At 42.3% G+C, this 13,278-nt stretch overlaps 1 protein-coding gene across 1 annotated transcript in view; it reads right to left on the minus strand.

The window, feature by feature from the left end:
- The window catches only part of tshz3b (teashirt zinc finger homeobox 3b), a 38,811-nt gene that overhangs the window by 24,175 nt on the left and 1,358 nt on the right, over positions 1–13,278 (minus strand). The gene's annotated exons all lie outside the window — the stretch shown is intronic.

Genomic DNA, 13,278 nt, shown 5'->3' on the forward strand with positions numbered 1-13,278 from the left:
TAATATTTTAAACACCTCTATTCCCATTCTGAACCAAAACATTGAAAGGATTCACAGGATGATTGCTGTGTGAATTCTGACTTTTACAATAAACTTAGATATGAACGTATCATTCGAGAACACTTTGGCTTGGGAGGTGATCACATTGTTCTGACTCTTATCGGTGTACGTAGAGTGAAATGATGGAGAAAGAGAGAGAGAGAGACAGACAGAGACAAAAAGACAGGCCCATGGGAGAGCTGCTGCTAGAGGCAACATGACCTCACATTACCTCAGAGACATGTAGGTGCAGGAGACACTGCTGTCTAACCAAGTGAGCAGAGACACGGGCACAAACACTCCACACACCATGTTACTGCAAATTATTACATGGCTCTCCAGAATACTTGATTCTGATCTGTTAATGCAGGCATTCTGTGGTCAGATATTTTTGGATAATGACAGCTAAACTGTATGATTGATCGTCTGACTCTTTATTATCCTATTTACAGCACAAAAACCCAGCAAATATTTACACACAATGTTTTGCCTGCTATCAAACCCAAATAAATGGTGTGAAAATAAGGCAAAAAAGGTCAAAGGCATAAAAGAGTGATAAAGGAGGAGAATACAATGGTTAGAAATCTAGTCTAAAACACATTTGCCAAAAAAAAGTTTAATTAAAAAATGTCACCAAGAAACCACCAAGCGAAAAATAACAACATTTTACTTACACCTTAAATGAATAAAAATATAATAAATAAATAAAAAACCCTCAAAGCTTTCCATTGACATCTTGTTTTTACAAGTGTTGAGCATTGTAGGCAATCACTATCATATCTATTGAGCACGTGAACGAAATGGCCTATCAGAGGCGCTAGTCAGAATCCGCTTAACATCGATGAAAATGCATGAGGCGCACGCTTGCCAATCCTTTCATTATAACAAAGTGTAAACACGATGTAAATAAGAGATTCATTGTACAATAAAGAGCTTTTTTTATTATAACAGGAGTTTGAGAGCGTGCGGAATTATGTGCTATAGAGATTGACAGTGATCATAAAGTGAGGGCTCTTCTCTTGATTTCTGTATATAACCCATTCACAATCTGAATACAAGTTAAGCTTTTAATGCTGCTAAGTACACTGCAAAGTTTCTGGATTGACAACTGTATTTAAAATGTGCGACTGAATCCGAAACTGTGATAATTGACAGTGATGATAACCAACGGACAAGACAAAATGGGACAAAAATATTTAAAGTAGGTACTTAATTCAACAGTCTTTGCTCTGGTACCGAAATTTTAATGGTATTGGTACAGACTAATGACATTTTGGTACCGTGACAGCGCAAATGTGAATGCTATAGGTTTTAGTTAGGGCTGCACGATTTGGGAAAAATGTCATATTGCGATAATTGAGGTCAATATTGCGATTTGCGATATAATAAAAAAATGGTTTCATGAGTCAACTTGCTTGGTTCTCAAGGAAAATAAATGCACACACAGATTAGTGATAATCAGCCTAAAGAAAAAAGTTCTTTAGTTAAGAGCAGTGAGTGTTTTTCTCTGTTCCCTTTAGTGACAGATTTTTTTTTTATTGCATTTTAACAAGAACAAAACATAATTTACATACAAAAGTACATATAACCATACATGTCAGGGGTAAAGAAAAATAATAATAATAAAAAAAAGAAAAAAAAAAGAAAAAAAGATGAACTTTAGGACAGATGTAATTAGTGGCTACTGTGTACTGTCCCTTTAAGACCAGCCGCTGTCAGAGACGCGGATCTCACACGCGCCTCATTCTTTCACGAGTCATCACAACTCTTCATGTTCATCATAAGACTACTCTTATGTTATTAAGACACTCGACAAAAAGACATTTTGGCATAATTGTGTGTGTTATTGTTCGTTCAAGCTCGAAAAAGAACTGTATTCTGTCATGCTGTTTTGTGCGCACGCACGATATTAGCGCGAGTCTTTCTGTCTGTCACTGTCAGGACGTTCACAGGCAGCGCGTTCATTTTGGCATACATGTGTGTTGTTCGTTCTACCGCGAAAGAGAATTTGATACTGGCGCGCGTCTATCTGTGTGTGTGTGTGTGTGTGTGTGTGTGTCAGGAGGACATTCACAGGCAGCTCGTTCTTTTATGTCTTATCGCGCATGAATGGTTTAAAAGCATTTGCTATAAGTGCGTTAACAGCGCTAATTTGTTTATTTATTATAAAATCGCAGCATTTTGCGTCATATAATCGCGTAGGCTTGACATCGCGATTGCGATTGCGATACGATTAATCGTGCAGCACTAGTTTTAGTTGTTCATATTTTTGTAACAGTAGGCCATAAAATTGATTACCTTTATTTAAAGAAAATAATACACACACACACACACAGATACAATGTAGTCTAAAACCCATTTGCCAAAATTAAATCAAATTGAATGTTAATTCATGGTGTAACTATCAAAAAAAAAAAAAAAAAAAACATTCTCTTTACAACTTGAATACATGTAAGCATCCACATTGTAGTCAATTTAAAAATGATTATGATATCAGGACAGCTGTATATCAACCTGATATTTATTTGAATGTATTCTTGACTAAAAAAGATTTTTAAATAAAAAACGTATGTGCGGTCACTCATTATTCTGGACTGTAGGGCTGTCTGTCTCTCGCTGTATCCGAATAACATCAGTGACTATAAGTGTGTGTGCACACGCATTTCAACAGAGACATCTTAAGCTAGAGTTAAAGAAGGCACACCGTGTAGGCCTGAGGCTTTGTGGGAAAGTCGCAGCACGTACACACACACACACAGACACACACTCTGAGGCACACGGGAGAGCGTGCGACATGGATTTGAAGAGGAACACTTTTAAGTACGCGTTTGTAGCATTTGCTCGAATCAGAGCGAGGTACTCAACCCTTTCATGTGGTTTCTCTCTCTCTCTCTCTTTCCCCTCACTCACTCTCATCTCCTCCGCCAGCCCTTTTATTATTTCTCTCCCCTCTCTCTTTCTCCTCCGATCTCTTTTTAATTAATTACAACCTGGTCTAGTGACGGAGAGAGTAAGCTTTATCTTCCTCTGCTCCACTCTCTTACCGTGTCGAGAGAGTAAGACTGAGTTAAAGAGAGAGAGAGAGGACATGCCACACGCCAGTGCTTTCCTCCTGCTCCACTCTCTTCCTTACCCTCGTTCTTCCCTCTTCACTCTCTTCTCCGGCAACCCTGAGCAAGTGCTAGCAAGGGTCATATCTTTTTAATTATCTTTCTTGCCTTTGATTAATTATTCCGTCTGACAATAGCGTGTTTCTAATGCTTTTCACCTGCCCGTCTTGATTGACAGTGCCTCTGTCTGAGTCAAAGCAAACAGCTGCTGCCATGATTGCCTAGCAACCAGGAGGTGATGGATGAGACCCAGAGATGGATGGCCACAATAAATCATGTCTCCTGCTATAAAACTGGAAAAAAAGAGAGAGAGAGAGAGAGAGAGAGAGAGAGTGAGGGAGGGAGAGAGGGGTACTAGGAAGGGGAAGAAATAGAGCATACAAAAACAAAACAACCTATTCTCTCCATCCTGTTCTTGCTTTCCCTCACGCCTCTATGTTTTTCACATGCGCGCTCTCTCTCTCTCTCTCTCTTTCTATCTCTCCCTGGAATGGGTCTGAAACTCTCTTAACAGTTTGACCCGAGCTTTCAACCTCCCTAAGAAGGGTGCAGCTCAAAAGTGTGGTTTGCAGGGGCAGATGAAGCCCATAGGACTTTATAGAAGCAGACTGCTGAAACCCAAACGCTCGAGGAGTTCGTCATAGGGTGGGGCCTGTCATGAGTTGGGACACGTTCTAGGTGCTGGAAAATTCAAGAACAATGAATCCAAGTACACCCACCACGTCCAACGAGACTGCAAAGCAAAATAATTCATCAAACCCATTTCAATGCGGCCGGGAGCATGATGCATCTCACGTCGACGGTCGCATAGCCCCCTACCGCAACAATGGACAAATATATCAAGCATTGTTGAGCGCTCAACTGCCACTGCCAGAGACGACAGGAATCTGACCAGCCCGTGAACTGCAGGCACACAGCGAGAGCGCACCGCTAACCGAATTATCAGATGCTTATAGATACTGTGAAAATATGATTCGGACAGATCTCCTCTTACAGTCACAAAAGGGACGGAGGAAAACATGACAGAAATGTTTTCATTAACGTGGGCCGGGCGCGGAGGATCACGTGCGATTGGAGCGCTCAGATATGCGTTTCTTTTTCTGCTTTCGTTAAAGGCCGGCTTCATTTCCTGCTAATGAAGCCCAGCTGTTCCCGCTCTTTTCGCGTCCATGACGACAATGGTCACCTCGTTCCTGAGGGGCTGTCGACAAAACTTTACGACCTCGATGAAAAACGTGTCAGCGCTGGGGGAGGAAAACAAAAAAGGGAAAAAAAGTCAGGGTAACCTAGGTTACAGGGCCACAGTGTTGACAAATAAAACACTTTGAGCTTTGTTTTCAGGAGCAAAAAAAAAACAGGGTAGTGAGTGGGTGAATGAGTGAGCAAAGGAGTGCGGCTCCTCTGGTATCTGGTAACGAACAGTGCAAGAGCTCGGCCCATCCATCAGAGGAAGCCCACGTCCTGCTCCGAGCTCTCTCTTGTTCCCTCTCTCTCTCTCTCTGAGCCCTGCTCAGGTTACAGCTTTACACGGCCAGTCTAAATAATATTCAAAATGATGAATGACATGGCCAGCCTCGTATCCATCATCAATTTCTTTTTTTAAGGAGCATCCATCTTCAGTAATGCTCCTTTGAATCATGGGAAAGCGAAAGAGCTCCGATTCACTCATGCAGGCCCCTGGAGAGGCAGAAGGAGGGACAGGAGGAGGGAAAGAGGGAGGGATTTGGGTTCTGACTGATACCTGACAGCCAGACCTGCGCACGGACACAGCCTTACCGAGTCGGACACATGTAGGCTCACTTATAAAACCCAAGACTTCCTGTGACCTCAATAAATACAAACTTTTGTAAGTGTGTCATTAAAAAAATAACCTTCACAAACATAAAAACTGAGGAAAAATTTGAGTGGCATTGTTAGTGGCCGTGTCTCCCCCTCATCCGCCATCCCCTCCCCTGGCTGTGCAGACCCCTCGGTGGCGTGGAGGCAGTGGCAATTCTCAGAGGGGGGGACAGCCCCTAACACTGGGCTCCTTGGCAAGGGCCCGTTTGATAAATGACACATGTCATTCTGTCAGGAGAGAAGGGTGGGTCCATGATGTATGACCGTGCTGAGGAGCTGGGGAAATCGACTGTTTGGCATGGAGAGCCTCTCTCTCTCGCTCTCTTACACTCTTTCGGTCCTGCTATCTGGGTTCAGGACGGCATCAAAAAGGTCGAAGAGTTGTATCTGCGTGTGTGAGAGCCAGAGAACAGGCCGGCTGTTCTTTTTTTTTCCTGTCTATTGCTCCATCTCACTCGCTTTCTCTCATACTGTCCTTTTTTTTTAAGTAAAAGGAAGAGGAAACAGGCCAATGAAGGAAAGAAAGGGGGAAAAAAATGTGTAGGAGAAAGAAACAGACCTAAAAAAAGAAAACCTGGCTCGGAGTAGTGCGAGAGGGCAAGCGTATCAATCAAAGTCAACTTCGGCAACAACGAGACTACTATTTCAAATAAAAACTACATAAGGCAGACAAACGACCTCGGCGCAGGACCGAAACCCGAAACGGCTCGCCGACCGACCAACCGAAACTCTCTACTCATCCCTTCTCGTGTCTCCTCAAAGGCAGGCTTCAACTCACCCCTCCTTTACTGTAAAAGTCGTCTTCTTTTTCCTTCCTCTATCTCATGCTCTTTTCTTTTTTAACACACTGGCAGTGGGGGCCTGACATCTGCAGAGTGCATTTAAAGAAAAAAATGTGTCAAGGAAGCGTGATCCCCCTCCACCCTCTCTCTCTCACTCTCTCTCTCTCTCTCTCTCTCTTTCATTAGCTCACTGGCAGGGTGGCACTTCTCAAGCTCATTACAGCCAGAGGATTTATGGTGCCGAACCCAATGGCGGAGAAAAGGCATCTGTCAATAATTGCAGGGAGCAGCGCACACACATCTCGAGAAGCTTTGAAATCTCATTAGGTATGCAGTTATCAGGCATAAAGATCAAAAACATTACTCAACTCAGACAGAATCCTACCAAGAAACATTAATTAGCAACAGGCCCGCAGTATAAAATAAAACAGACTTCCTCTCTCGCTCTCTCTCTCTCAGCCTCCCTCCCTCGCTCTGCCCCTCACACCTGCCTGCCTCTGCCAAGAACCAACACGACTTACCCAAGCAGGCGATGCGTACGAACACATTAAATAGCGGGATCACACAGGAAGGAAACGCCGGCATGACATTACACTCAAGAAAAATGCACATCATCATACGCAAACATCCATATATGTGCACCGAGGTTGCGCAGATACAGACGTGGACAAACACAAACGCACCGGGGACTCCGGCAGAGTTAACAACATCCCGAACCCCTGCGCGCTACATTCCCCTCTTCTTCCTCTGCCCTCATTAAATAAAACACAACATGGAGGGAGGAGGGATAATTCCCAGCATCTGAGACTGATCAGGACATGAGAGAGAAGGAGTTTGGGAGCATTTGAGGGCCTCCCCTCTCTCTTTCCTCCAGTCTGGGTAGTGAGGAGAGAAGGAGGAAGAGGCCTGTCAGGCCGGAGAAGGATGTCAGAGCTCAGGCTGGCCCTGATTACTAGGGCCCCTCTCTCGCTCTCATTCTCTGCTGCTCTGCCTTTCATCACCCGCACCGCCATCAAAAAGCCTGCATGTCACACGCACACACCGTGATAAAAAGCGAAGCAAGACTGATGGCTGTCAGTTTTCAGGCTCGGAGTGAAAGAGGAGGAGGGTGCCGAGACAAGCCGAGCGGTGGGGCAAGATCCCTGCCATTTCTGTGGAGGAATCGCACACACACTCACACACACAGTGTCACTCTGAAACAAACCAACAACCAGCCCCCTGCCAAAATCTTTACTGTAGTCCCTGCCCCCAACTTACTCTCTCTAAGTAATTTTCTCAGCCTCCCTCGGCACGTCCCTATCCCTCTTCGACATGACAGGGATTACTTCCACGCGGCCATATTTCATTGGACTACACTGGGACTCTCGCAGTTGCGTGTAGCTGCCAGAGTGGACCGGCCTCACAGATACACACACAAAGAACTACAGTATCACTCAGAGTGAGAGAGCGAGAGTGGGAAGGCGGGACAACTCAAGCATATGGAAAGAGCGCAGGCCGGATGATTCATTAGTACTGTGATACTCAGTGCCACCTCTGTGCAAGGCTAAGCTAATATCCCTCACAGTACTGGGCAGGGTAAAAATAACTGTCTACCACAGCCAGACACATAGATCCCAGAAACCCTCTTCATTTCCTGTCTCCTCCCAGATTCCGCCCCACCGGAAGAGGTGTGGGTCACGGTAACAGCGAATCATGCAGCACAGCCGAGAATCTTGACCAATGGCCAGCGTCAAACAACAAGTAGATTTGGAGGCGTATTCTGGGTATCACAGCATAATCGGCAAGGTTCAGTGTCCATTGTTGATCGATAAAATAAACAAGAATCAGGAAAATGAGCAAAAGGGATATGATCAACACTTGCTGTGGTGCGTTCTCTCCATGGGAACTGCTTTGTAAAACATGTTTAACTATCACAGTGCATGTAGTTCCAATTCTCTCAATAACAGAGGAAATCATCAACAAACTACAGCACACAACACGCTGAACTACAACTATTCAAACTTTTCATCAAATCAAAGCACACAGAAACCTTGAAGGGGAACATAAACAATTTGGAAATGTTTCTTTTTCTTGTACTTTTTAACGCGTAAATGGCAGATAAGCTACTCAAAATGTTTTGTTTAAATGTCACCAACAACGCTTAATTTATTTTCAATTTGTGTGACTTTCTCAGCTGTAGGTAAAACAAGAACGATGCACTTTTTCAATGTTATTCTTCAAAAGATGAATAGATTCATTTAAGCAGAATAAAATCAGACAATGCATCACAAACCCATAAGATAGCAAGCAAATTCAGTGTCAAATTTAACAAACACCAAATGCCTAATAAATGCTAATCTATTTTTTTTTAATGTCCACTGAATTCCACGCAGGAAGATAGCCTATTTCAAATGAATAATGTTGCGAATATTTAAAGCTTCACATTATTGCATTTAATACAAGACAAATATAATATATTTTTGACAATGTTTTGCATCCTTAAACAGCATGAACAAAAAATGACTTGTGTGTTTTACTGTAGGGCTGAAATAGCACGGTTATAATTGATCAAATAACGATAATGAAAATAATTGAAAACAAATTTAATTATCAGTTAGTCGGGGCTTTGCGTTGTGCACGGAAAACCTCCATCAACGACATCACTTTAAATTTGTGAAAAACACATTTGGTAAAAAAAAAAATATATATATATACTACATTTTATATGATAATCTTATAATGCAAAACAATGTGTACTAACAGCAAGCGAGCAATTACTGCCGGTGTAAAAAGTAAAATCTGCATTCAGGTCAATCACACTTAGCGAAAAAGAAAGGAAGGGAAATCATCTGGATCAAAACAATATTCACTTTTAAACTGTACAAATGTTGTTGTTTTTTTACTTTAATGGGATTTACTGAATTTTGTTCCCCTTATATTATTTTATTACAGGAAAAACAGCATTTTATGTTCAGATTATGGTCAATATGGTCAGAGTAATAGTGTGTTTCTGCAACAAAAAAATCTACCTTTTTTTACTAGTTAATACTTTGTGGATCTGTATTTTTGGTTATTTAAACTGTTGTAACCACTTTCAAACAGTGAAATCACTTTATATTGTAAACTTTATATATTATAAACATATTTTGCACACAGTGTGTAGCATAACTACTTTACAAAAGCAGTGCGCAAGATGAATCATACAAATAATCAGCAGATAAATTGTTTCTTAAAATAGTTGTTAGCTGGAGTGTGTGTAAAAGTGAGACGCACACAAACAATGGAATCTCTGGAAAAGAAGGGGTGAAAAGAAGGGAGGAGTGAGAAAGAAACAGAGAAGGAGAGAGAGAGAGAGAGACAGTAAGGGGGTAGAAAGGGGGAAAAATGAGGGAAGGATGCAGCCTTGTGAGCCAATTTAAGAAATAAGTGCTGATGCATCAGCTATTGACTGTGTGAACGCTCCTGATAACGCTCAAGGCGAAACTGTGAGGGAAATGACAGCATCAACCGCCTGCAATAAACTGCAGCCCGCGAGACCAAGGGAGCCCTAATTGACAGCTGTCAAGCTAATGGGAGCCATGACGGAAGATTCAGGAAAAAAATTCTGTTTATCAACCATCAACCCTGGTGTGGATCCACAGGGAGGAGAACTTCCCCTCCCTCTGTTCTCTCTCTCTATCTATCTTTCTCACTCTGTTTGGCTGTTAGGTTATTCAGCTTTTTTCCCTTAACCCCCATCCCTCTTTCCTTCGTTCTTTCTTTCTCTTTCTCTCCGTTCCTGTGCTTTTTCCCCGCCTCTTCTGCTCTTAACCCTTCTCATTGTTGCTCACTTCTTGCGGTGAAAAAGGCGGAGGACAGCCATAACTAATCATAGTGTCAGTTGGCTGCCTGGGAGCGCAGGGTTTGGGCCAGAGCAATGTGAGGAGGACGAGGACGAGGACTCAGGCCCCATAATCCACGCGCGCACACACACACACACACACACACACTGCTGAGGAGACACCTACACAGGGCCAAATGCAGTTCTCTTTCCAGCTACTGTGTACATAAAAGCAAAGAAAAATCTGCGACTACAACAATAAACAAATTTCAGTGTAACAATATATCCAACAGGCATGCTGCTCACTCTCCTGCTAAAATGACCATCAAGCTATAACAAAATGTGTTCATGCGCTTCATTGATAATGCTGTTAGATAAAGAAATTTGATACAGAAATACTCAAATGCCTATTAAAGAGCTGCAGGTGATGTTTAATTAGATCTCCTGTTAGATTTGAAGATTTTATTCTTACGCTCATTAAATGCAAAACATCTAGATTAAAATTCTATCCGTCTAGACGTGCATTAGTATGCAAACTTTTGATTAATCATTTTCTGAATTAAATATCTGTATATATTAAACAAAAAGAAAAAAAGAAAAACCCAATCATTTGAGGAGAGGAACGTAATTCTGGACAGTGGTGTACATGACATAATTTTCCTTTTCTTAATAATGCATATGATTATCATGACTAGGTTTTAATAAGGGTAATTAACATAATCAAGTCACCATGACGTTTCATTATAATTTAAGTAATTAAATTGCAGCAGGGGAAGGAAAAAAAGAAACTTGAACCAAAGTGGACGACTCTTAATTTGCGAAGAAGTCAAAAGAGATCACAGACACACACAAAACTTCAACACCGCCAACTACTACAATATACTTTCTGCGATTGTATCTATACTAATCATAACTAACCTATTAGTGTACGTGTGTTCCATATAAGCATGTGCTGGTGATCATTATGTGAATGTGACCGTATTTACGAGCCCACCGGTGCGGTGTTCCCCATATGATCTCACGCATGCAATCCTCCACACCCTTGCCGGAACAGGCTTTGAGTTTGATTAATCATTGCTCCCTGTCTGCAATCAATCAAACACACACAAAATCACAGAAATCAGCTCCTTTCCCCAACTGCAATCCATCTCAGCGCAGCCTCCGTAACATTCGTCACAACCCAAATATTTTTATAAATCATATTTAGCCGCTCTAAACACAATGCTGAGAGTTAACATTTATTCGAACGCAGATGAGATAAACTAACTTTAAACACGCTATGAACGCCATCATGATGACCGATATCAACATCATCTGTCTTCATACATCAAATCCGCTTGGTTCAAACAAACGCACGTATAGAGATTACATTTCACCAAACTATGAGCCGAGAGAGACATGTAAACATGGAGACTGTAGTTTGGACACTTCGGTATTAAGGGCACGTGGATGTTTCCAACAACGCTGTGCTTTAGTAGCTAGCTTTGATATTAAAAACCGAGACGGACAAAGAGATAGCTGGAGGAAAAAAGTTTGATGTTCTCTTCGACTCCCCAAAACAATTGATATGTTTGGTCTGGCAAAAGCTTTGAAGCCTGTGAACAAAAACATGGTGTGTACGCTGCATTGCCTGCGCCTGAATGGCTGATTTTTTTTTTTTTTTTTTGGCGGGGGGGGTGAATCACCCTCACTAGACAGAGAGTGCTGTGTCTGTCTGTTAAAAAAGAGAGATATATAGAGTAGACTGAACAAATGGAGAGCAGGCACACACACACAAAAAAAAAATCACGTCAAAGGTGCGCATGTACGCGCACAGAGCCTGTGACGCGCTTCCACACGGTTACCTTCACAACACGATGTTTCTGCGCCTTTTGATTCTGTTTTGTCACCTCGCCACTATTATTGCTCTTAGTCTCTTGACCATTAAAAGCGCTCTATTTCAGCCAACATGATTACCCAGGTACCCCGGCCCATTTGTCACCTGCAGCAGCAAATTGAGTTAGTGCACCAACTAAAGGCATGGAGGACTGTGTAATATCAACTTGATTACATCAAACTAGCTGCAAACCTAATTGGGCTGGATGACAGTGTGCGGAGCTTGTCATCTCCAATCATTAGGCCTGTCAGGAATCCATCAGCTTTACAGCTAATTAGGTGAACACTAATGAAGCTGGCAAAACAACTTTTCTTTTTCTACGGCTGAGCGGGCCTTCCAGACTTGGTGGGAGGAGGGAGGAAGGGAGAGACAGAACGAGGGAGCGAGAGAAAGAGACAGAAAATGTGAGGGAGGGCGAAATTTTCTCATGCAAAGCTCAAGGTTGCAGGGGACTGGATTTCCCAAAGTTCCTAATCAAGGCCCATCATCTGCCATCTTTCCTTTGCTCTTTCCATCACGACGGCGCAATCAATTTGTCATCACTCTTTGTATGCCACAGTGCAGTCGTCAACCTTATAACTTGCAGCTGTGAGGGCTGCTGGGAGGGAGGGAGTGAGAAGATGAGGGAGAGACGGAGGGGAGGGGCATTGGTTTGAAGAAAGGAGAGAGGGAGTTAAAAAAGAAAAAAAAAATATCACAGGAAGTTGCCTCGTCTAAAGAGAGAAAAAAAGGCTCTCAGCCTGCTTTCGTATTTGTCTTCATCCGCTCATCAAAGGCATAAATGCCTGATTTTCTCTCTCTCTCTCACTCACTCCTCTGAAATGAGAAGCTTCTCAGTCACCCTTGTTCCCCTCCTCCCTCCTTCCCTCTACCTCTGCGCGTCCATTAGGCAAAAGCATTTTGATAAAGTAAAGCACGAGCCTATCGTATTGGGAGAGAAAAGGAGAGGAGGGGAGGGGGACAAAATGAGAGCACTCACTCTGCCAACTTCTGATTGACCATTAGAGCTATTGATGAATGTGGCTGTCAAAGGAGAGACAATTAAATCAAATATGAAACAAAGTTGCTTTGACGGGTCAGACTGATGGAGCAAACCATTCTTCCGTCTCCAGATTAGGTTATTAGTTTGTGCGTGTGTGTGTGTGTGTTTTTCTAGGACTGTAGGTGTGCCCTCTATTGGACCGTTCACGAGTGTTTCATGCTCCGGTGATATTCGTATGCATGCAAGAGTGTCAGAGTTGATCGTACAGATCTGTACATGGTGTAAACTTGTGAACTGTACTCAACTGTTGAATCTGACTGTCAATAGTCTACTTGTTTTTATTTAGATAAGATCTTCACCTGAAAGTTTCAGCAGTAAATATTGTGCCGTGTATGACACAGTAACAGCGTGCAATTCATCCATGAATAAACAAAGACTTCTTGTGTCCCCTAAAGTTAGACAAGGATTCAAAAATCACAAGACGTACGTATTCTAGTTTTGAACACAACAAGAATATCATTCACTGCTTTAAACCGCAGCTACACTGTAGGCCTACAAAAGACATTAGCAACAGTTAAGCTGACAGATTTCTATTTTTGTTTCTTTGACTACATCATTTTTCCTTGTAGCAAATTTGTCGACTAACAATCAAAATGTCATAAGGTATCCGTTGACGTGTTATTTTTAGACAGTTCATTAAAAATAAAGCAGATTTAGATGCCGTCTATCATTATTTAAACGGTCTGTTTTCCCCGTGTTCCTCATGTTAGTGGTCTTTGAGCAGTGGAAGTAAATGTGGCCTTGTGCCCTGGCCTATGTCGAAAAAAAAGTAGAAAAGCAGCAATTAAAGA

Source organism: Squalius cephalus (assembly GCF_949319135.1).
Source record: "Squalius cephalus genome assembly, chromosome: 3".
In the NCBI taxonomy this organism is placed as follows: Eukaryota; Metazoa; Chordata; class Actinopteri; order Cypriniformes; family Leuciscidae; genus Squalius; species Squalius cephalus.